The sequence below is a fragment of the Ursus arctos genome, unplaced genomic scaffold (genome assembly GCF_023065955.2).
Source record: "Ursus arctos isolate Adak ecotype North America unplaced genomic scaffold, UrsArc2.0 scaffold_33, whole genome shotgun sequence".
Taxonomy (NCBI): Eukaryota; Metazoa; Chordata; class Mammalia; order Carnivora; family Ursidae; genus Ursus; species Ursus arctos.
The window spans coordinates 7,682,500-7,706,246 of NW_026623019.1; the positions used below are offsets into that span (position 1 = coordinate 7,682,500).

The 23,747-nt window shown below is 44.3% G+C and overlaps 1 protein-coding gene across 7 annotated transcripts in view; it reads left to right on the forward strand.

Moving 5' to 3' along the window:
* The window catches only part of LOC123002131 (uncharacterized), a 197,864-nt gene extending 186,449 nt beyond the window's left edge, over nt 1–11,415 (forward strand). For all 7 annotated transcript variants that reach the window (XR_008956922.1, XR_008956925.1, XR_008956920.1 and 4 more), the window contains 4 exons: nt 1,670–1,895; nt 5,727–5,927; nt 6,840–6,969; nt 8,300–11,415. The gene's annotated coding sequence lies outside the window, so the exon portion shown is untranslated. The remainder of the gene's footprint in view (nt 1–1,669; nt 1,896–5,726; nt 5,928–6,839; nt 6,970–8,299) is intronic.
* The last annotated feature ends 12,332 nt before the right edge of the window (nt 11,416–23,747 follow it).

The window sequence follows — 23,747 nt, forward strand, 5'->3', positions numbered from 1 at the left end:
CCTGCTTATTGTTGAAAGCACCAAAATCCATGGGTATTATACATCCAAGGCCGCTTACTCAGAATTTCAGATGGTCTAAAAAAAATTTATCTGTACGGATTTTGTTTCTTAAAAAAATCCTCACTTCCCATGGCTGCCATAAACTGTGTGTTCACATATTTTGAGCGGGATTTCATTCTCAGGGGGTGCCTTGGTGTTTCTGTGACCCAAGCAAGGGGTCCCTATGCCTTTATCACATGGTTTCTTCTTGACACAGCTGGAAATATGATTGCCTCAAGGCCCATCTCAAAGAAGCGGGGCCTCTGCTATGGGTCAGCAGCACCAAGAAGGGTTGCCAAGATGTAATACAAAACACAAGACCCCCAGGTCTCCCTCTGGGTTTCTGGAGCAGCGGTCTTTGGCTCAGCCGTGGAAATTTCAGTTCGTTCATTGCAATCCAAACACACCTGTCCCCCAGACAGGAAAATGCCTCATAAAGGGACTTCGTCCTTGCTGGCTAGTCTTGTGGTCTTATTCGGCCCTTCAAGACAGTGCGGGGGCTGAGTACCACGAAGCAGCCAAGCTAGGGATGGAAGCAAGCCCCCGGGACGGTCCCTGACATAGAAGGACAACCAGCATGGCTACCTGGGGGCTGCAACGAGGGCACTCAGAGCTTGTCTTGGCTTTGAAACAGCAGATGGAGCTCAGACAAGATCAGGTCTCACTTAAACTTTATCCTTACGCGGACAACCTTCTCTCTCATTCTGCGGGCTGTTCTTCGGCACAATGCCTTTTATCTATTTAATTTCAGAGCATGACAGGGATATTTATCCCTTTGTTTATATGTCAGTCATACACCTTTAAGTATTGTATCTGTCATGACTTTGTTTTCGAAAATAGGATTTCAAACCAAAACGTATTATTTTTTCTAAAGGAGCGGCTGTAGTATCAAGCCAAACTTAACCCATGTCCTAGATGGTGGAGATCAAAAAGAGAAGTTCTCCCCCCTTATTTTTTTAAGGCTAAGTTGCCTCAGGAGGCCCCTTTCCAGATAGAAAAGCAGCTTTTCCAGGATAAGGGAGACTCAGGTCCTGGGACCGTGGAATGAAATGCTCACAGAGCATAGCTTTTCTCTAACATTTTTTCTCTAACATTGTTCCCCAGCAATGCAGACTCAGAGTGTATAGGGCCACGGACCCTAACTTCGAGACCCTTGTCAGAAGTCGGTCCTCTGGAATTACTGTAAAAGCACCTGGCCCCCCATGTTTCCTTTTTAAAAAAATAAAATTTATTCATTAATTATGGCACCAAATGGCCATGGTTAACCACATGCTGGTCTTCAAGGAGTAAACATATTTAGCCCTTCATTTTAGTATTTCCGTATTCTAAGTAGAATGCTACCTCCGTTCACATTCTATTACGGTAAAGTTATGTTTCGCATACATTTACCATTCCTCCATCATTACAGTATTTGTACTATCTGACACCGGAATAGTCACTCGAGCCAAGGAGCCTATTACCATGTTTCCCTTCTTGTCCAGCTATTATTTTTCCTAGAGCTGAGAATTTAGTCATTTAAAAAAAAAAAAAACTTGTTTTCTCCATACATGGTCTTTCCAGTGCCTCCAATAGTGTAAATATTCAAGGCACTGGTTTTCGATTTGTTTTTGTTTTTTTGTTGTTTTTTTAGCACCTTAAGTATACGGACTTAATTTCACAAGCACAGTGAGGTAGGTACCTGACGGATACATTTCATCGTCGGGAAATGTGAAGCACGGAGGGTAATGGACTAGCGCGGTGAGATTCTAAATGGCAGAGTCAGGACTCGAAGAAGGCCAGCTGGGTTCCTGCAGCCACTCTCCCAAGCTCAAGCAACACAGCCCTGATGTAACTTTCTACACCAGCAAATCTACCAGGTAATTAGTTGGAAACTTTCTGTAAAGCTCTTTCTGCTGTATGTCCCCTGTCATCTGGTTCGCCTGCATTGCTGCCTTTCTACCCCTGTGCCCCCTGGTCATACTCGTCCAGGGGACTTCCTTCTCTCCGTCCTGGGTGGTTTTCTGGGTAGCATTCCTTCTTTCTTGGTTTACCTTAGAGCTTTGGGGGAGCCATCCTTTAGGAGGCTTCTCAGACTTTTTAGGTCTTACATATAAAAAAATGTTTGCATTCTTTCTGTCTGTATCCAGCACTATCTAGCCATTTTTACTCTTGATCACTTGTGTGTGACCTGTTTTTTCCCCCCTTATTGAAACTTACAAAGTTGGTGGGTCCTCAGGAGGCCTTTTCACTCTGGACATACATGTACTTTAGGTCCAGAAAATGTCCTTCTCTTCACCTTTTTCTCTTCTAAACCCTATTTGGTACGTTATTGGGCCTCCTGGATTGGCCTGCTGGTTTCTTCTATTTTCTCCAAACCTTTTACAAATTGTATGTTTTTTTATATAATTTTGGCTCTCCTATCTAAATTTCTAAGAACGCTTTCTTAATAACATCCTGACCTTGTTTGGAGAATAAATAGCTTACCTCTCTGAGGTCATTAAATACAGTTTGATTAAGCTTTTTCCTTTCTTCCTTGTTTTGAGGCCCCTTTTATGTTAGAAGCTTTCTTCAAATGTCAAGTAATCCTCAGCCTTCTCTGAAGATTTTAACAGTTGGGCGAATAAATGCTGATTGGAAGCTTTGTGTACTTGGACATGGCTTGCCAACTGCCCAGCAATTGGATAAAGACTTATCTTGTCATTATGAAGTCTCTAAGTGTCCATACAGGTTTTTCTCTAAGCACATGAGGTATTTATTTATTTGTGTAGAATTATACTGAAATTCAGTGTTAGATGTGGGGGTTCCTAAAAGCCCTTCTGCTATTTCTGCAGCTTGGACTCTATACCTCCCTCCCACGGTGCTTAGCACTGTCTTCTCCTTTTCTTTCCCCACCACGAAAGTCTTAGACATTTTAATGTAGAGCAGTTTGGTTCAGGCGACCCATGTCCTCAGAGCGCTCTTGCTACCCCTAGTCAGCTTTGCAGTTTTCCGAAATGAAGACAGTTCTATCCAAAAGAATTACTGTTCAATTTGTGCCACAAACCCAAACATCAATTATGGAGTGAAAAACTCTAATACTTCTATGATAGCTAAGCTATGGATAAACTTGACTTCTGGACTGGTGCCAACTTACATAATTCTTATTTCCTTATAATGTGTAATTACTGCGTTTACATCCATCCCACTTACTAAGACTATTACATTTCTCTTGAAGTCATTAATCTCCTTGTTGCAGTGATTGTGCTAAAACTGCATGTTTATTTATCTTTCTGATGAGGGTGCTTCAGATTTTCTACATATTGGAAGTCCTGTCTATTGACTTTCAACGGAACTCTCTAGACCTCTTGGCAAACTTATCGTTAAGGGCTCCTTCCCAAGCCCTTAAGTGCTGTAGAAACATAATAGTTGTACATATACCTGGACCCTTAAACATGATTTTCTTTACGTGGAATCAAATTCTGGGTTGTTTTCTGCTTCTTGAAGCTTCCCTAGATGCCACAATCTCCCATCACACCCTGTCCATTCTCCTGTGGTCCATGTACTCAGCTTGACCTCTGATGTGAGACTGCTTTGGGATCCTGTACTCACCCGTTCTCTTCTCGACTACGTCTCTTTAGGGGATTCCATCCAGCCACGACTGCCTGCACACACACTAACGACCCCTTGTATACCTCTTTCTTCCTGTTTTGGAAAACGGCACTAACAAACATCCAGCCATTTCTTCAAGCCGCAAATCTCACAGTTATCCTCAGTTCTTCTCTTTCACTCAACTCACAAAAGCCATGTATCTACACCCTATCGCTCCTCCTCCAGCAAGCACCTTGACTCTGTCCAGTTCTATGCATTTCTAGGACTCTCGCCTTAGACAAAGACAGCATATTTCTTCTGGACTACTATGCTGGCTTCTTACCTGGTATTTCTGCTTCCTGTCTTGCACATAGCAACCACAGGAAACTTTTCTGAGCCATGAGTCACATCAGATCATAAATCTTCCAGAAGTCTCTATGACTACAGCACCATCCGTGGTCCGGCTGGTTCCTCCCAGCTTATTCCCTCTCAAGAGTCTTTCTTGGCAGAGGAAGAGCTAGTGCATAGAATGAGCTTCTCTGTCATTCACACAGGGCTCAGGCTTTCTTGTATTCTCACCTAAAGTGTCACCTCCTCAGAGAACGCTTCCCTGGGCACCTGGGGTACTCCATCATTATCTTTCCCATCAGCCTATTTTAATTCCGTGGGTAATGCTTATCACTAGCTGATCTAGTTTACACGTTCCGTGGCTGTTTAGTGCCCCCGCCAGAATGGCAATTCCTTGAGAGCAATGACCTTATCCATCTCATTCAACTTGGGTGCGTTAAAGGCACTTGAGAAGTGAGAGAAGCAGAGAGAGAAGCAACTTGCCACATCACACAGACATCTATCACGGAGATAGCAGGCTTTTGGGCCTGTTGCTTTAAATGAGTTCGTCGTCTTAATGACCTCTGCTACAACCCATAGCTACTCTTTTTAATTATACTGTTGGTTCCACCACTTTGAGCATTTTTTTTTTTGTCTTATTCTAGGGTTTTACCTTACCAGCATTACCCCCCTTGAGGGTTCTATGCCCAGAAGCCAACTACGTGTTCTGTCGCTTGTCGTCTTATCCTGAGGCAGTCACAAGCTTACTTTATGAACTTTGAGAGCTTTCTTTTCGGCTATTCTTTCCCGTTGACCCACTAGAAACCCACCTTCTTGCCAAACCAGATATTTATAGTGTTCATGCATAGGGTGGAACTGTCAATCCACAGGGTAATTATGGTTTGGTGGAAAGAGCTTTGCCTGGAGAAACCGGGCTTTTCATCTACTTCTGTTCCCCAGAAGGTATCTGATCTTAACACTCGAAGCTTCGATTTTGTTGCCTGCCCAGCTTTGCCATGAGCAGAGGAAAATTAAAGCAACAATCCACTCTCACTCTCTCCCACCCATCTATTTATTTGGAATAATACGTATGAAAATTCACTTCACGGGGATTAAGTGAAGTCATAAATAATCCAGTTAGTTGGATTAAATGAACTCATGAATATAAAAACAGTTTGCTGAGTGTAAAACTCACTACAGATGTAGGGGATTGCTCCCAGGAATTGGTTCCTGATGCATTAAATATACGGCCATCAGTACGTATGATTGTTTCAAGTCCCTGTTTAAGCCAGACTTTCAGAACAACTGTCTTCCTATCCCGTATACTTCTGAATAATGATTTTTCTTAATGAAGTGTTGTGTACACAGTAACCAATCCAAATGGTAGAAAATGAACACAGAGCTTGCTCCCACCTCAAACCCCACAGGTACGATGCCCAGACCCAAGCAGTTAGCCTTAGCTTGCTATTCCCCGTTATTAACAATAATACTCAATAGCTTAGTACTTGACAATGAGTCAGACATTGTTGTAAGCCCTTTACATATCAACTCATTGTGATGCTCACGGCAACCCTATGGCTCCGGTGTTCCTGTTAACTCGTGGGTGTGAGCAAACAGAGTCAGAGGGACGGGAAGCTGTCTGCCCCGTGTTATAGAGCTAAACAGAGACACGGGAGCGCAGGCAGTCCGGCTCCAAAGTTCATGCTCTTAGGCACCACTCCAAACGAGCACGTAGAGTACCTACAGAACATTCCATTGTATAATGTATCCTGGTAAGATTTTTATAATCTCTTCTAAATTTGTCATTATTAAAGTGCAAAACAGAGAGACATTCAGCCACCCTGGACAAGCCTAGTGCTTTTGTGTTTGTCTATGACATACGTTTCCGTAAGTGGAGAGCGGAAACAAAGGACATGTATACTGAATGGCTCGAGGGATACCACCAACCTGCCTTCCGCGATGAACAGTAACGTTCACCTGGAGTCTGCAAACCCGCAGACTCACTGAGAGGACCTGTGAGTTTTATGTGCCTCTGTTTGTTTTTTTCTCTAATTGCTTTTTAAATCTGAGTGCTCTGCTGTTTGACAAGGGATTTTACCACCGTAAACACAACTTTTTGGGAAAAGCTCCTCCTATTCCCGTGGGCTGATGTCTCAGCTCCCGGGCAGGGGCTGAGCAGGCAGCGCGACCTCTCTGCTTGTGCTGCCTGCTACCCTGAGGCTCTGGAAAAATTGCTGTGAGCCTATTCACCTGGGCTCAGCCTGAGATCTACTCTGACAGATTTATTGGCTCTTAAACCTTTACCCAAGCAGAACCTCTGAACCAATATACGGTTTCCCTCATTCGCACTCCAGGGAGAGAGAGCGCAGCAAGAAGGGGCGGGGGGGTCCACCCCTCTCACTCCCTTGCAACAAACTTCTTAGAAAATGGAATTCATCATTTCTTTCCAATTTGGCTTTTTTTAACCAGAGTTTTTCTCAGTCCATTGGTACGTGGAAATACATTGGTGAAAGGAAAAGTAGTAAGATCATTCAGTCAACCACTACATCCATTAGCTATTTTTTAAAGGACAATATTGAATGAGAAACTTGCAGTCTTCCCCAGCTTTTGTAGGAATGGAGGACGGAAGAAATGGCATCAGTTTAAACAGGAGGGCATCTAAGGAAGCTCACCAGTACTATTCCTGTTTTCCTGCTGAGAAGACTAAAGCATAGAGAGGGTTAAATGACTCAACCGAACTTACTCCGAAAGGGGTGAAGCCACAGTTCCAACTCGTGTGTCTTTTACTGCGTCCGTTGGCGGTCTCCAGACCTGCCCGATAATGCTCTCTCATTCCACGTACTTCACCCCGCTTTCCTAACTTCTGTGTGCTACAGACACATGAAAATGCTGGCTAAAAATCCGATGAAACTCTTTTTTACATATAGGCAAGGAAGAAGGGGAGAGAGAGACAGAGACTGAGAAACGGAGACACAAATCTCTCATGTGCCAAAAATGAAGTACAGGAGTCGAGGCCCGAACAGAGGATATCAGACATGGCCCTTGGGCCTGAGGAAGGTAAGGAGTCGGAACCGAAATTCACTCTAGAACCAAGGAAGACCTGCTCCCGCTCTGTGAGGGAACCATAAAGCAGGGTTCACTTACTAAAGCTACCAGCACATTTCTCACTGATAGATATCTGAGTGGGGAAAATTTTCCCACAATAAATGGCAATTTAAAAAATCTGTTCTAGGCATAGGTGTGGCACCCAAATTTTAGACCCTCCTCATAGCAGCGGCACCTCAAATGAAGATGTTAATATGGACACCATAAATATTTCTGAACAGTGAAACCCCTGGGCTTCACCAAAGAAAATCAAACGTCAGACTTCTCTGAAGGATTACTACCACATCTTGAAGTACCCAAGCATTCAACTGAAAAAATGCTCACCAAGTACAAATCGGGGAAGAGGTCCACAAAATTGGAGAATCGATAGATACATGGGGGAAGCATAGCAGCGCCAGAACCTGAGATACATTTATAGATAGCTTCCGACTACTAGATTAAGTACATTTACCATCATGAAAGAGATTAAAGGGAGAAATAAATAAAAAGCCCTCATGGAAAAAACAAAAGAATTGGCTGTTTTGACAACCCAGTAGCACAATTCAAAATGAAACACTGTGACTGAAACTCAGCACTGACCAGCCTTGAGGGCGATTGGCACAGTTAGAGAACTGACGACATGGAGGCTGTATCTGAGGAAATTACCCAGAGTGTGGCAGAGAGAGAAACAACGATGAAATCATGAAGACGGGTTTGGAGATTTGGAGGATTAAATTAGAAGTTTGAATTTAGTTGCAATGGGATTTCAAAAAGAGAACATGGGAACAGAGCAGTGCTTTATTTGAAATGGCTATGAACTGTCCAAAACCAAGAAAAATCCTGAGACCTCACACGGAAGCAGCCCACTGAGTCCTGCACGTAATATGCAAACCTGGTAGATTCCACATATGAAAAGCTGAACAGTGAAGCAGACACTTGTTGAAGAGCCAGTAGAGAAAACAGATAACAGAACGGAATGATCCTTAGCATAGAGGACATCCACAAAATAGACCAGAAAACGAATCTGTCCGATCAGCAGAATCACCTGAGAAGCACATGAAAATACGGTGTTACGGTTTTACCCCCGACGCTTTGGTGGTGGTCAGGAGTATGTGTTACAAAACAAAAACAAAACTTCTGGTATGATCAAGGAGGTTTCAAACCCTTTTATTCCTGAGCACCAAATACATAAGCACACACACTGATCTCCAGTGTGTGTTAGTGAAATCCTTCCCCCCTAAAAACCGTGGAGAGGTTTGATCCAAAACCAAGGATGATTTCTCATTTTTTTTTCAACCTCTAGGAGATTCATGCTAAATGGGGCCAGAAGGTGATGCCCAAAGAACAAGGCAAAGGAGTTAGCACAAGAGTGTCTGACCTCACCATTCCTGCTTCTGCCTCGAGTATCTGTATGTACTCGCATCCGAGGACATGTCCGGCCTCAGACCTCCAGAATCCTGTGTGCGTGTTTGAAAGGAAGAATGAACGGCCCACTTTTGAGAGCATGTGGCGAGACACGATTCCTCTCTTACTTGGTATTTCATATGAAATACAAAAAGACACCTTACCACACAAACAGCAGAAATGTAGTCTATTTTGCCTTTATGGACATCTGTTCTCAGACTACTGGTTGTTTACCTGCTATAATAAAGGCTAATTTCTATATTAAAGTAATACTAAGTATAATTAGAATGGTTTCTAAGTACCCCAACACACAAAAAAACGAGAAGTTTCCAGAAGAAATGGAGGGCAGTGAGATTTGGCCACATTGTTGTACACGCATCTAGTAATCTGTTTGCTCTTTGGCTTGAACTCCTTAGATTTTTGCTTTTCCCTTTTGGATAGAGAATGTTTGCATAAATAATAGCGTATCCACGGGACAGAACTAGCCGGTACAAAAAATGATGTTTTTGAACAGATAGTTCACAAAAAAAAAAAAAACCACCATAAACAAAATAAATTAATAAAATTCCATTTTCTTCCATTAATTTTTTTTTAAGATTGATAGTGCCTAATACTGGCAAAGTTGTAGAGAAATGGGCCCTGCTTTGCTGTTGGCAGTACAAATTGGTACATACTTCCTAGATAGATATTTGGTAATACACACCCAAAGTCTTAAAAATTTACGTAGATTTTTCTTTTGGGCTCAGCAATTCCATGTAAAGGGTATAGATTCTTAAAAATTGGACAAGTGTGGCACTGTTTATATTAAGAAAATTTAGAATCAACTTATGTGTCCCCAAATAGGAATTATTCCAATAAAATCTGGTGCTATACAATGGAATACAGTTAGGAAAGATATTCATAATACATAGGTAATAATTTAAAAGTGGCAAAATTGAAGGTAATATGGACAAGAATACAATGTCAGGACAAGAATACAATGTCAAGACAGACTAAGAATTGAGAATGATTATTTCTGGGTGGTGGGAACTTGCGTTTTTCTTTTTTGCAGAGTATTTTCTGTAAGTTTTGCAATTTATTAATAAAGGGAAAATTGTGGTCATAAAAATTTTTAAGCAAGCAGATAATGCCGCTTATGGCAAAAATGAAGGGTACATTATGATTACAACTTTGTGGGCATTTCTATAGCAAGGAAGTGGGGAAGGAGAGGAGGAAAAAATCTCTCAACAGTGCTTTTCTTTGGCCAGTGGAATAAAGGGCAATTGTTTTCTGCTTTTATGAATTTTTTCCTATTTTCTAATATAGTATCAATTTTATACTAGAAGGAAATATAATGGTAAAATCCTGATTATTAAATTTCATTTTATATACCTCTCATGCCATGTCAAGTATTCATTCAGAGTCCTAACACCAAGTCTCTGGGCTCCATCCAAGCCACTGTGTTTGTTAGCTAAGTATGCATAAAATATTACTACGGAATTTATGACTTCAATCACAGAAAGCTAGGAGACTTTTCTGGAATCCTCTCCTGAGTCTATCGGGAAGCCAGGCGAGATGAGAACGTGTCTGTCTCCACTCAGTATTGCATCCGGGTCTGCAGAGGGGTGGAGAGCAAGGGGATCTTGGCACCCCTGTTTCAGACCCATGCTGCAGTGCACTCGCGTTTGGCATGCATTCCCCCACACATATGCTTTGCCTCTGTCTCCTCTTTCAAGCAGAGGGCTCCTTGCCTACCCCAGGCTGGATGTCAGCAGGGGGCCTCCTGGCCCCAGAAGCTTTCTGTATGAATGTGTGTGGTTTCTGCACATTGAAACTTGGCGCGCACAGTCACCCCTCCCCGTGCACATCCTCCATATTCCATTAGAAGCCATCCAGATTCTTGGTCTGAATCTCGGCCAAAACCAGACTTCAAAGACTCACCTAGTTTCCATCTGCTGAGATACCACACTCCCTTCCCCTTTGCAGCTTCCACGCCCTTCTCCAGTCCTGTCTCCACGGAGCCACCTGAATGAACGGATCTTGCCCCTCCTTGGCCCTAGAATCTTCTGCAGCTTCCCAACCCATGCAGGAGAATGTGAGTATTCTGTAGATGGAAAGTAAGGTACTTTGTGCTGTGCCCTCAACTTGTCTAGTCAGCCTTGACCTTCACCAGACATTTCTGACCTTCCTCTATTGCTCTAACACACCGTCTGTGGACTTGACCTTCTTCCTCACTTGTCCCTGCTTTTCTATACGCGCTTCTCTTGCCCACTCCAATTTATCCTTCCTTCAATATCTTTTCATGCTTCAAAAGTCAATTTGACTGTCATTCCCCTTGGGAAGACTCCCCCCTCCCCTGCCTCCCCCCCCCCCATCCCAGGTGCTCCGGTCCATGCCCCCTCCCAACATCCTAGAGTATGTGCCAGCTCAGCTCTGCCCTTCGCTGGATGGCGAGGTCCTTGCAAACAAGGACTGGGGTTTTCCAATGGTTTTAGTCCAGTGTCTAGCCTCCTTACAGTTTCCAGTGAATGGCCCACTCAATACGTACCCAGCAGCTCCGCTCCTGGTCCAACCCCGACACACACCAGCCATGTACAAGAATGTTCACAGCAGCATTAAGTGAGTTAGTCCCAAACCAGAAAGAACCCAAACGCCCGGTCACCATAGAAGAAGTAAATCACAGCATTTTAAATAAATCAATCCTATGCGAGAATGAGCGAATGAATGTTGTGAATCGATCTCACAGACATAATGTTGAGTGAAAGAGTTTACGGAAGAGTAAATGACGTGTAATTCCGTTTACGCTGGCTCAAAAGCAGCGAAGTCATCTGCGGTGGTAGAAGTCCTGTGAGTAGTTAGCCTCAAAGGTCCAGGGTAACTGCTAGGGGCCTCGGGGATCCCAGTAATGTCCTGTTTCTTGATCTGGATGCTGGCGGCGTGGACGTTTTCACACCGTGAAAATCCAGCCAGCTCTGTATTTATGATCGGTGCGCATATCTGTATCTTATACCCCAATAAACATTTTAATGTAGAAAAGTCCCCTTTGAGAACGTGTCTCCTGTGGCGTGGGGAACAGTGACAGAAACGCGGAATGTAGGTTTGAGTCAAGTGAATCGCCGGCTTGATTCATGCGCTTTTCCCCACTCAGGATGGTGTCGCACTGCAGAAAGGAACTTTTTTTTTTCTTAAGTGACGAAGTCTCCCTCTAGAAGGGTCTAGCCTTTGCTCTAAGAAGTGTGATGCCCAGCGTGTCCGTGGGTGCTCACTCGCAGGGCTGGGCTTCTCACCTTGAACTTCGGCAAGCTCACATAATCTTGGAATGCGTCGGGATAAACCAACAGCTAACTGGAATTGGGATTTCACTCTACTCCGTATCCTCATACTTGTTTCTACGGTTTCTGTCCCAGCGGGCACAGGGTTACGGGCCGGCCCGCGTCAGCCACACCAGACGCACGTTTCACGGCTGCAGTTCCACATCGGGTTCTTCTTGGTACAGAGAGAAATTATCTAAATCAGTCTTTCCTCTTCTCCCCTCCCAATCTTAAGGAGTCTAGAAATACCAGACTAGGGGATGCACTTAAAAATAGATTTTCTTCTCTTGAAACAGACAGTCGGAGGCCAGGAGCCCGGCGACCCTGGTGTCTGAAAGGGCCATGGCCGTCTTGGGTGCTTTCTGGGTGCCCCTCGCTGGAGCCCGTCCAGCCACCCCTGCAGGGCCCACCGAGCTTCTCTCACGTTCTGTAACCAAAGCCTTTCAGCGTCTGCGCAGATGGGCTTGCTGCTGCCACCTTCTCTTTTCACATTTCCTGCACTTTTCTTCCTAAGGTCTCGAATGCCCGAAATAGAGTCAGGGTTTGCAGAGTCTGGAATTTAGCGGGGGAGCGGCCAGGGTGGCTGCAATTCCCTCCAATGCCCACCGCCCTGAGGTGATTTTCCTGGTGGCTACAAGGTAGAGGAGCGCTCAGAGTGTCTCCCAGAGAAGAGCGTCGATTTTCCCTCGGGGTGGTTAGGGGAAGGCCCACGGTGAGGCAGGGCATTCGAGCTCAAGGAGGGCACGAGAGGGCACAAAAAACAGGGGCCTTTGCACGCTTTGCCACCTAACAGCCCCCTTCACCAATTCTGATTTCCTGAGGTCTCTTTCTCACCGGATGTGCCCCCTCCTCTCTGCTTTTTAAACTGAATTCTGGAAAAGATCAACCTCCTTGCTCCTCTCTGCCTACTCGAATTCCCTCCATCCTACCAAGTCTAGTTCAAAGCCCACCTCCTCTGGGAAGCCTTCCTGGATGACTTCAGCTGGCCGTGATTTCCCACTTGTCTGAATTTTCAAAGCCCCTGCTGATATTAACTGAGCGCTTATGTGCCAGACATTATTTGTAGCCCTTTACATATACAAAGTCAGAATCCTTACGATGACTCTGCAAACTAAGTTTTGTTATTATTCCCATTTTACAGAGGAGGATCCTGAGGCCCCTAGTGACACCGTAGCTCCCTAATTGGATTAGAAGCTCCATTTGCCATTCTCTCTGACTTAGCCACTCGTCCCTTTCCCAGCACAAGACTGGAGACTTGCAATCGCTAACTGTTCAACTCACGCTTGTCCACTTCTCTGTGTGCTTAATGGGACTTAAGACTATGACAACAAGATTTTGGACAGCATTTCCACCTGTTTATATATGCTCTCTCTCCATTTCTGTCGACACTACAACGGAGGAGGTGGGACTGATAAAAACCACGGAAACAAAAAGTCCTCGTTTGGTCTGTGTTGTATGCCAGGCATCACGGTAAGGGATGTACATTCGAGGTCTCTCCTAATCCCAGCTCTTCTTCCAGAGAAGATCAGAGAGGGTTACAAAAGCTTGCACTAGGATCAAATAAGCAGCAAGCAAAAGGAATACAAAAATAAGAAGTCAAACAAAATCCCGAGTTCGGTTACGACCCGAGAACACATGCCCTAAGGACCCTCCTTTGCAAGTGAACCACAAATCTGGCTCTGGGTTTCCTGGTGTTGGTGACAAAGAAGGACACATAATCAATTACAACACTCCCACTGCCTTTGAGATAAAGACAAACCCTCTGTTCAGACAAAGCACACATAAACGTCTCCTCAAACCATTTCCTATTACAATTCTCAGTGCAGGCCCATCTCATTTCCCTGAAAAACACAACAGTAATATCCATCGGGGGTGGGGGGGCGGCAGGACTATTTGGCCTAAGTATGCGGTTTAATTTGGTTTAAGTTCATTTATCTAAGAGATGGATGGACTGTACACGTTTGAGGAAATGCCCTGCCAATGTTCTTTCTCACAATGGGGCTCCGTTCTATCTGCTCCAGGCGACTGCCTTTCCACATTTAACTGAAAGCTGAATAGGTATTTGGGGATCACCCCTACGAACGTCCTACAGAACTCACGTGCCCAGCAACAGCCTCTGGGAAACCCAGTCTCACCGGCAGCATGGAGCTTTAAAAATGGAATTTTCGATGGGGAAAATGAAATTCACACTGCTTTGTATGATTTATGATGCTTCTCACAACCCAACCTCAATCTGCTTTTCTAGACCTGATTCATTGCCCCCCTTTTAGCATCTGTGTGCTTCATCCAAACTAAACTACATCAAGCTCCACGAAGACCCTCCATGCGCTCACTGACAGAGACCCCACGCGTGCCTCCAAACCACCCTGTCTCCCCTCGCTTCTCTGCCTACTGGGTCTTGAAGGATGTCACCTTTTCTGTGAATCCTCTGATGCCACCTAACCATTGCTCTTACCCTTTCCTAGATTCCCATAACTCTTTGCTGCTACCGTATTTCATTATCCCCTTCCGTTAGTGTCTCGGATTTTTTTTTTTCCTGCCACATTGTAAATTCCTCCAGGCCAGAAATGTGTCTTACTTATCTTTGTATTCCTGCATCAGGGACATTGTCTGACCTGGATTTATTTCACCAGATATTTATTGAGTGCTTCCTGTCCGGACAAAGCAAGCGGGGACAGTTCCCATCCCGCGATGCCAGGTGAACAAACAACCCGTGAGTTACTCCACAGGTGACCTAAATAGGTTTCCATTATCGGAAGCCACCCAGGTCTCTGGAGATGGATGACTCGATATGCTTGATATAGAAAAGGAAGGCCGAGTACACAGTTAGGTTGAACCACAAGCTAATTCTCCTTAACGCCATTTCTTAACTCAGGTTTTCCCAGATTCGAAAAGCAGCTCAAGCAGCTGCATTTACAGGCTGCCATTTATTCCAAGTGTTTTCTCTTGTTTGTGCAAACTCTGTCTAGACGAAGGGCTTTGCAAACTTCTATCCAGCATGCGGATATATCACTGTATCCGCCAATAAAACATGCATCCCTTCCAAGGAAACCTGAGCCACTATTCCAGGGGACTTCGACAATTTTACAGCAGAGGTAAGAGAAAAAGGTCAGGAGAGAGAGAGAGAGAGAAAAAAAAAGGTGTCTACTCCTCCTTGATTTCCTGACATAAATAGCAAATTGAAGAACTAAGTTACCGAATCTCATTGTCATTAAAAGGACCGACTTAGGTGGGGGCTATAGTAAGTCATGTGTGAATCTGACCTCAGCTCGCGTCTGTCAGAGTTTTTAATCAGCCATCCGTCACAAAAAGCCCCGTTATGGACATTCAGAGCCACGGGAGCACTGCAAAAATCTAAGAACATTTCCATAAATGCAGTTCCAAAAATGGGTCAGTGAGAGCATTCGGAGTATAGAAATTGGAAACTGGTGTTTGAAAAGTTACTTGATACCACATTGGTTATGGCTATACTTTAACCAACCCAGCAAAGAAAGTTAGTTTTGCTTTCTTTGTGTATATAAGCAAAATCAAATGCCACTAGTAACTTTTGTTAGGAAATAAGTTATTTTACTTTACAATAGAGTTTCCATGTGACAGAGTAAGTGCAGGACTTTATCAATTTGGCATTGTCTATTATTCTATTCAAAATAGATAAACTATCAAACTTATAACAAGAGTTAACTGTGCGCCGGCCTCTGCAGTTGGCACTAGAAAAAGAAAGATCACTAAAGTCTTTGTCCCTGTGTATCAGACAGTATCACAGGGAAGACAGACCGGCTAAGATAGGATTTCAATATATTACGACGTGAATTCTTAAATACAGATGTTCATGAAACTTAAAGGCAAAGCGCAGACGAGAGCGCGCAGGAAGGCTTCCTGGAATTGCTGAGTCGTCGTGGAACATGGAAACAGTGAGCACCATGCGTCAGGTGGGGATCACGGGGCATATCCTTACAATGAAATGAGAGCAGCAGGAACCGAGGACAGGATCCGGGATAGTCCACAAACTAAGGGGCAAGTGGAGACTGCAGGGGATCAGGAAGTGATACGAGAGGTAGAAGGAGAACCAGGAGAGAAGAGTGCCACAGAAGCTGGTTGTGGAAAGCAAGAGATTACAGACAGCAGCCCAAGGACAGTGTAACGGTCCAGAGTAGAGAGAAGAGAGGATGGGAGCAATGTCCTCAAGCCGATGGGGGCACCAAGAATATGGGTGGAGGAGTTGACCGTGAGTAAGAGGGAGGAGCTCCAATCCTCCATCACGGTGGGGAAAGATCCAGGAATGGGAGCCAGGGTGGGTAACTATGTGGGTGCGAGCACCAGGGGTTCAAAGCCAGATGGCTTCAGTTTCTTGTTCCAAGTAGGCCACAAAATCATCTGCTGGTGATGACTCAGAGACTGGAGGGAAATGGTAGTTCGGGGACATCGGAGAAAGAAGTAGAAGAGAAGAATCTTACTGCGAACGGGGGAGAGCACTAGGTTTGAGATGCCTCTGATTCAGAGGGTTGTGGTTTTTTCCACCTGAAAGCAGGAGCCCAAGGATTAGAAACAGGGAATAGTAAACGTTTACTAAGCATTTACCATGTATCAGACACTAATGTTAGCATCTTTAGATTTTGTGGTAGGCAGAATAACAACCTCTCCAACATGCCTAATCCTAATCCCTGAAGCCCAGGCATTTGCTACCTTCTATGGCAAAGAAGAATTAAAGTTACAGGTAGAATTACGGTGGCTGGTCAGCTCGCTTTACGATAGAGAGAGCACTGGATTAGCTGCGCGGGCTCCGTGTACGGAGTCCTAACAGGCAGAAGAGGGAGGCCCAAGACACGATCACCGTGAAGCAAAACGGACTGAACCTGCCTTGCTGGTGTTGAAGGGGGAGACGGGGCCATGAGCCAATGCAGGCGGCCTCTAGGAGCTGGAAACAGCAAGGAAATAGAGGCTCTCCCAGAGCCTCCCGGAAGGAGTGCGGCCCCGCCAACACCTTGCTTCCGGCCTCGTGAGACTGTGCCCGACTTCTGACCTACAGAAATGTCAGATAACGAATTTGTGTAGCTTAATTTTGCAAATGTGTGGTAACTGGTTACAACAGCAACACAAAACTACAACACTTGCGTGTCTTACTTGAATTCTCCCAACAGTATTTTACCAGTTGGGAAACGTTGTGAGTTGATCCTGGTTATTGCCCTGGATGTCATAAGAGAGGACAAATCTTGACGAAGGAAAGTTATCATTTTATAAGGCATCTGCCTCATGGAAATCTTTGTAACATTTTTTGGGCGAGGAATAACGGGCCACTTCTGAAGGCATGGAGAATGCAAAGGGGATTTTGATAATGTGGGGTTCTCAAATTCTTCCATGTAAACGTCCCCGTCCCATTCTTTGCCTCTCCATGCCCCGCTTCAGCATTATGGGATTTGGTGAGGTCCGTGTATCAAGCCTTCTCTGCAATTTCACTCACAGTTAGGTCCCTGGCCTGAGTTTCACCCCAATCTACCTTCTGCTAACAGTAGTGGAGGGTCTCTTTAAGGCCGGAAGAGAGGCCTTTAGGGTTGCACATTATGCCCTGAATTAGTGCTTGTTCATGTTGAGCCTGCCAACCAGCCAGCCCTTACAATTCCTACTGGTACCCCTCTTTCAGGTGGTAGTGAGTTTGCAAATGCCAGCATCCCAGCCCCTCAGACCCCAGTTAAGATTCTTAGTAGCTCTGACGTTTAGCAAGTTAGGGGATAACGCTACGCCACTTTTCTCCTACAGGGGTGGCCTTTTCCAGTTAGCACAATACCCAATTCCAGAAGCATCTGCTACATCTTAGAATTAAAATGATTTTACTTCACAATCAAGACAAAATACCACAGAATACAGAAACCTGAAATCCTAGATACGACAATTTGCATGTGTTTTACCAACTCAATGATAAATACAGTAACTAAGAGGTCCCCAGCAGGGGCGCCTGGGTGGCTCAGTTGGTTAAGCAGCCCACTCTTGATTTCAGCTCAGGTCTTGGTCTCAAGGTTATGAGTTCGAGCCCCGTGTTGGGCTCCACACTGGGTGTGGAACCTACTTACTCACTAACTAACCAACCAACTAAGTCCCCAGCGGTTCCCAGCAGTCGACGACGTTGAGGAAGATGCGCCGGCGTTTCTATTACAGTGTTATGTTCTAAGTTATATATTATATACCTCTGCCTCCTTGTAGTCATTTCTAGGTTTTTTCTTTTCAAAGAAAAGAGTAGCTGATTGCTACTTCGGTTTGCCATAACTTTTTTCTTCATTTTTACTGTACTAGAACTTTGTCAGGACTCATGGATCAATTAATTGATAAGAAAGCATATAGTAATTCCATGTCTTCCATTACTACAGATTTTCAAGGGGCCAGGCCCAATGACTCTGGCATCTGTTGTCCATCTTTGCCCTCATCTCCCTGTTCTTAGAAGAGCGGAACAGGCTTGGGATTTACAATCAGAAGGCCAAGATGTCATGCCCAGGTTTGTCATTCACTGCTTCTCTATCCCCCAACGGTTGCTCCCTGAGCCCCACCTTCTTCACATCCTAACAAAAAGGGATCATCGGAAAACCCACCCGGTAGCATTCTACTCTTCTCCTCCCTCATGCTTCTCCGCTCACACCACAGTGCGTTCCTCCAACACGCCCAGCTCCCTTGCAAAGATTCTATACTTGCTTTTCCTCTGCCAAATCGACCTTTCCTGCTACACTCCAGATAGGTGGCTTCTCATTCTAGGTCTCACGTTAGAGGTCACTTCACTTAAATCCTACGGCATCCTTCCTTGACTGTTCCATCTAGAATAGATCACCTCACAAAGTTCACCATCCCTGCATACTACTTCCCTGGTAATACATACAACATTCTGTAATTTTTTTTATGTAGGTGTGTATAAAATTTGTTGTCTGTACGTTCACCTATAATGATACCCTTTAAAATGCTAGTTCAAGGGGCACCTGGATGGTTCAGTCGATTAAGCATCCGACTCCTTGGTTTCAGCTCACGTCATGATCTTGGGGTCCTGGGATCGAGTCCCGCATCCGCTCCATGCTCGGCACATGGAGTCTGCTTGAGATTCTCACGCTCCCTCTCCTGCTGCCCCTCCCCTGGCTCAAACTCTCCATCTCTCTCTAAAATAAATAAATATAATCTTTAAAATGCTAGTTCAAGGCTTCACACACAAGAGAGTCTCAAACATCCGTTACACAAACACGTGAATCTACTTCTTGACTTGAAGTGTATGAAAGATGCAGTTTCTGTGGGCAAAATTTTAATTAGAAAGTATTTTTATCTGTACCAAACACTAGATGCAAAAAATAGTTCATAATGTTCAAAACTGTTCCTGATTAGATCAATGACTTGATGCTACCCCAAAAATAACAGTATATTATGAACTTTATGGATTTTTATTGTACAACAAGGCTTTAAGCGCTCGCATCCATAATTCTTGCAATACTTTCTCGAAGTGTGTCTGTTACTTTATCCCAAGTAAATGGATTATGTGCAAAATTTGAGTTGTGAAAGTATAACACATTTTGAGGGCTCTAAAGGTGCAAATGATTACAGGTAAAGTGAGGAATTGCTTTCCCTTTTGCCCAGCAGCCAAACTGTTCAAATTCCTTTGATGTGGGAGTTAAGGGAGAAAGGAAATAAGTACACATCTGAAATGCCAGTCACGGAAGTGCCCGTCAGCTCCGGGTCCGGCCTTGAGCATTGGACATGCACGCGAATGAGCTACTTGCCAAGGTCACATGATTTAGATCCATAATCAGAAAAATATGAGGCTTAAAGTTCAGGTGCAGACTGACATTCTCTAGCCCGCATGAAGCGGATCATGACCTTTCCAAGCCGTGAGCAATCACTTAATGTCCATTTCTTCTCAGCCACCTGGAACATCAAATCAAAAAGCGTCTCCGGAAAGCGAAGACTTTGAATTGCAAAGCGATACCCAAATCATCCAGCTATTAAGCATAGAGCGGGGCAAGGAGAAATTAATCAAGCGGTGGGTTTTTAAAAGAGAAATGTGGTTTCCATCTTTTATACATAAGGTGAAGCAACATGTTGAAAACTTTTTCCAGAAACAAAATCCTTTGTGACTATGATCCTTTGAACAGTTTAATGATAGTAAGTCCTGGAGTCAACATCAGAAACACACAGAATGGGGGCGCCTGGGTGGCACAGCGGTTGAGCGTCTGCCTTCGGCTCAGGGCGTGATCCCGGCGTTACGGGATCGAGCCCCACATCAGGCTCCTCCGCTAGGAGCCTGCTTCTTCCTCTCCCACTCCCCCTGCTTGTGTTCCCTCTCTCGCTGGCTGTCTCTATCTCTGTCAAATAAATAAATAAAATCTTTAAAAAAAAAAAAAAGAAACACACAGAATGGGTGTGCTGGTCTCTGAACACATGATGTTTCTAGAATCAGTCGCAAGTCCTCATGCATAAAATAGTGTGAAGAAGGCTCTCAGAGTCACGGGATCTGCCTCTAGTCCTTTATTTCATAGTTTCCCCAAACTAGAGCCTCCTAGATTATTTCCATCGGAATGTGAAAAGCTGTATATAAGTCAAGGCTCAGTGACTGGCTGGATGCCTTGGAGTCCCATGGCCTTCACTTCACATGGGTCCAGACAGAAAGGAACACTACTGGCAATCACATTTTGAGTACCTGCAACATACCAGGCTCTGTTACATGTCTTATCTCACTCAGCCCTCTCTCAAACACCATGATGGGATTTTATTTTTATTTGACAGAGAAGCAGTGAGAGAGGGAACATGAGTAGGGGGAATGGGACAGGGAGAAGCAGGCTCCCCACTGAGCAGGGAGCCCGACAGGGGGCTCAATCCCAGGACCCTGGGATCATGACCTGAGCTGAAGGCAGATGCTTAACAGACTGAGCCACCCAGGTGCCCAGATAGGAATCTTTTTTAATGTTACCTACAAGGAAACGGAAATGAATCATCACTGAGCGCAAACGGGCAAGTCCAGAGCACGCACACAAACCTGTCTCCAATAGGCTCCAAGCCTCCTGCTCTTTCTACCACACTATCTGTTCTTCACTTGACCTCTACGGGGAGCCAACCTATTCTTCCCATCGATGTCAAGACCAGTGTTTGCTAGGAGGGCAGATTGGGTCATTGGCCTCCAAAGGACGCTCCCTGTTTTTTAAGCGACATTTAACTCCCTGGAGAGTTTCCTCTCAGTGGCTCAGACCAGTATTTATTGACCTTGCCAGTCAAGGTGGCAGCGTCTTTAGGAAAAGCCCAACTGAGTTTCCTCCCATCAGTGCTGGTTGTCAGGAGCTGAAGTTGGTTTCCTCTGAACACTCCACCCTGGAGCTTTCTGTGGCAGGAACTCTCAGCAGCAGCAGTTACTCTCAGAAACGACGGCTCTCACTAGTAGCCCTAAGTGGCCTCCTTGCCATCCCTTGCCTTCAACCCCAGCAATGACACCCCTCAACAGCCAACAGCCAATGATCCTTCTAACTACTATGAATAAGCCATCAGCATAGTCCTTTATGGCTCTTCCAGGCTAACGTAGCTTTGGCTACCAATAGGTGTTTATGAATAAAGCCACACAGATCTTTGGAGACAATTTTTACAATTCCTAGGCAAACTTCCACTCAACATCATACTTTTGTCTGCCCCACCTCAGCCCTACTTTACTTTGTTTGAGGCCAGGAAGTACTCACCTTTCTCTTAATCTACAAAGAAAACTACTCTCCGAGGAGACAGGAAGTACCTGGATTCAGGGTCATGTTATAAAAACGCTTCAAAAATCTCAGACTGTCCCTTCCTGGGGCACAGAAGCAGCTGAACAGATCAAGACGCCAGGAGAGTCCAAGAAATTCCTTAGTAATCCCACATACATTATTCAAATGCAATACTATTAAACACCAAGTCTAAAGCAAGCCACATACAGAACATTTTTCTTTCTCTTCTGCTTTCTGTGATAATTTGATCTTTCTTAACTTGAAAGAAACCTTTATCTGATTGAATGGTCTCTCTGGCTACCAACGAACTTCCCTCAGCCTTTTACTGTTTACTTTCTGGACTAGAGCTAAAGCTGCTGCAATACCCCCCCCTTTTTTTTTTTTTTTTTTTTTTTGCAATGTGGTTCCTTCCACCAAAACTCTAATATTCTTGGATTCTAATGTAGGCAGTTCCAGTGACCTATGAAAGTCCTTATTTTCCTTGCTTTCTCTCAAGAACTTTCCAGGAGAGAAACCAAGGGCTCCAGCTGAGCTGCTCCCCAAAGGCCAGTACCAATTTACTAGTCACATGAGGAAGCCATCTTGGAAGCAAATCCTCCAGCCCTCAGTTAATCATCAGCAAACACCAACTTCTCCCAAGCTAAGGCTGCATGGAGCAGTGACAAGACTTACCCTACTGAGCCCTGCCCAAACTGATCTATCAAAAAAGGAAAAATACATATATTGCTATTTTAAGCCCATTTTAACTAAAACATCGGACTTCAACCCAAAAGTGCGAGACCTTCCTCTGCACCCCTCTGTACTATTCTTCTCTCATTGAACTACGCTGTCTTATGTTACAAGTTATTTTTTCAGGTGTTTAGAGACTATATGACTCAAGTGATTATTATGCTCTTGGAGACAGGTATCTTGTACCACATTTGTTGACTTATCTGTGTCTCCTCACACAGTGACTTTCTAGGCAGTGGATACTCTATAGGTATTTCTTGGTTAATTAAATCAAAGACTATGCATTCTATAAGAAAAATAATTTCTTATTGTGTCAGTTCTGCAAACACGAGAGATGGCACAGAGAAAACATGCTGAAATCCACCCAGACTCTTGAGTAGATAACCCTGACATTTAAGATAATAAAATATCTCCATCATAGAAAACGCATACGACCACCAGTTCTTCAATCTTCTATAATGGTTATTGACTGCCCTATTGGAATTCGGTATCCAAGTCTTGGAATTTATTTAAAAAGTCAAACGACATTAGAGCTTTATCACTCAACATGTAATTTTTTTATTGAGTTACAACAGAAAATAATCAAGTTTTCAGTTAATGAGTTACAAATAATTTATCTGTAAATACTAATTACTACTAGTAGCCAAATTAGCTAGACTTCAGGTTTGTTCTCCTTGTTTTTACACTGATTTGTTTCCTTTACCCTAATAAGTTTCATCTAAAGATAATCGAAGAAATGTAACTTCTGGAACAGCAGTATGAGGAGCCCTCCAGACTCACTACCTAACAAAGCAACTTTACCTAGTAAAAATTATTTTAAAATACCAATAACTATTTAATGTCTCTATAAGTGCCTAAGGGGATACAATAGATGAAGAAACACTCATTCAAGAAAGTCTAATAAATCTTGGTAAGATCAGGGAGAGCCTATGTCAATTGAGTCACAATCTATTCCCTCCCTTGCCCCTTCCCTCCCAGTGTAGCATGCTGGAAGTTCCATTCCAGAGAGGGGTCCCTCACCCCCAAGCTACCAGTCAAGTGCCCTATCTCCCTGGGATGGACAAGTGCCAACATTTCTCATCCTCTCCTAGCTGCCTGTTTTAGAGATTAATTTCTGAGCAAGGGTGACCAAGAGGTCAGGGGCTCCCTTCCTCCCTCCAGTACCCATCTTGGCCCCACTGGTTCTAACTCCGGGCAAAGATGGCTTATGACACTGAAGCCAATTACTATCACCACAGTTTCCACATACAGAGGATCTTCTGCGCTGGGAGAGGCAAGCTGGGAAGACAGAAGCTACTGCTCCGGCCCAGTGCCCTGCTCATTAGAGCAAAAATGGTACTCCAAGAGAAGTGGATCATTGTCCCTGCTCCCACATCCAAAGCAGTGACTCTGAGGTTTTTGCGTTGAGAGAGGCAGGGCAAAAGAATAAAAGATGTAGAAACTTTTTCCAAACAAACTTAATTTATTTGGAGTAGAATGTGGGCAAGTTTGATCCTAAGGGAGTCTCAATGAACAATGGAGATTTTGGTGTAGACATTTAAGTGGAGGTCGATGGCTCTATGAAAGGGACAAGAAAGAACTATAGGCCAACGAGGTTACCAGAGAGAACCAGGTAAAGAAATAA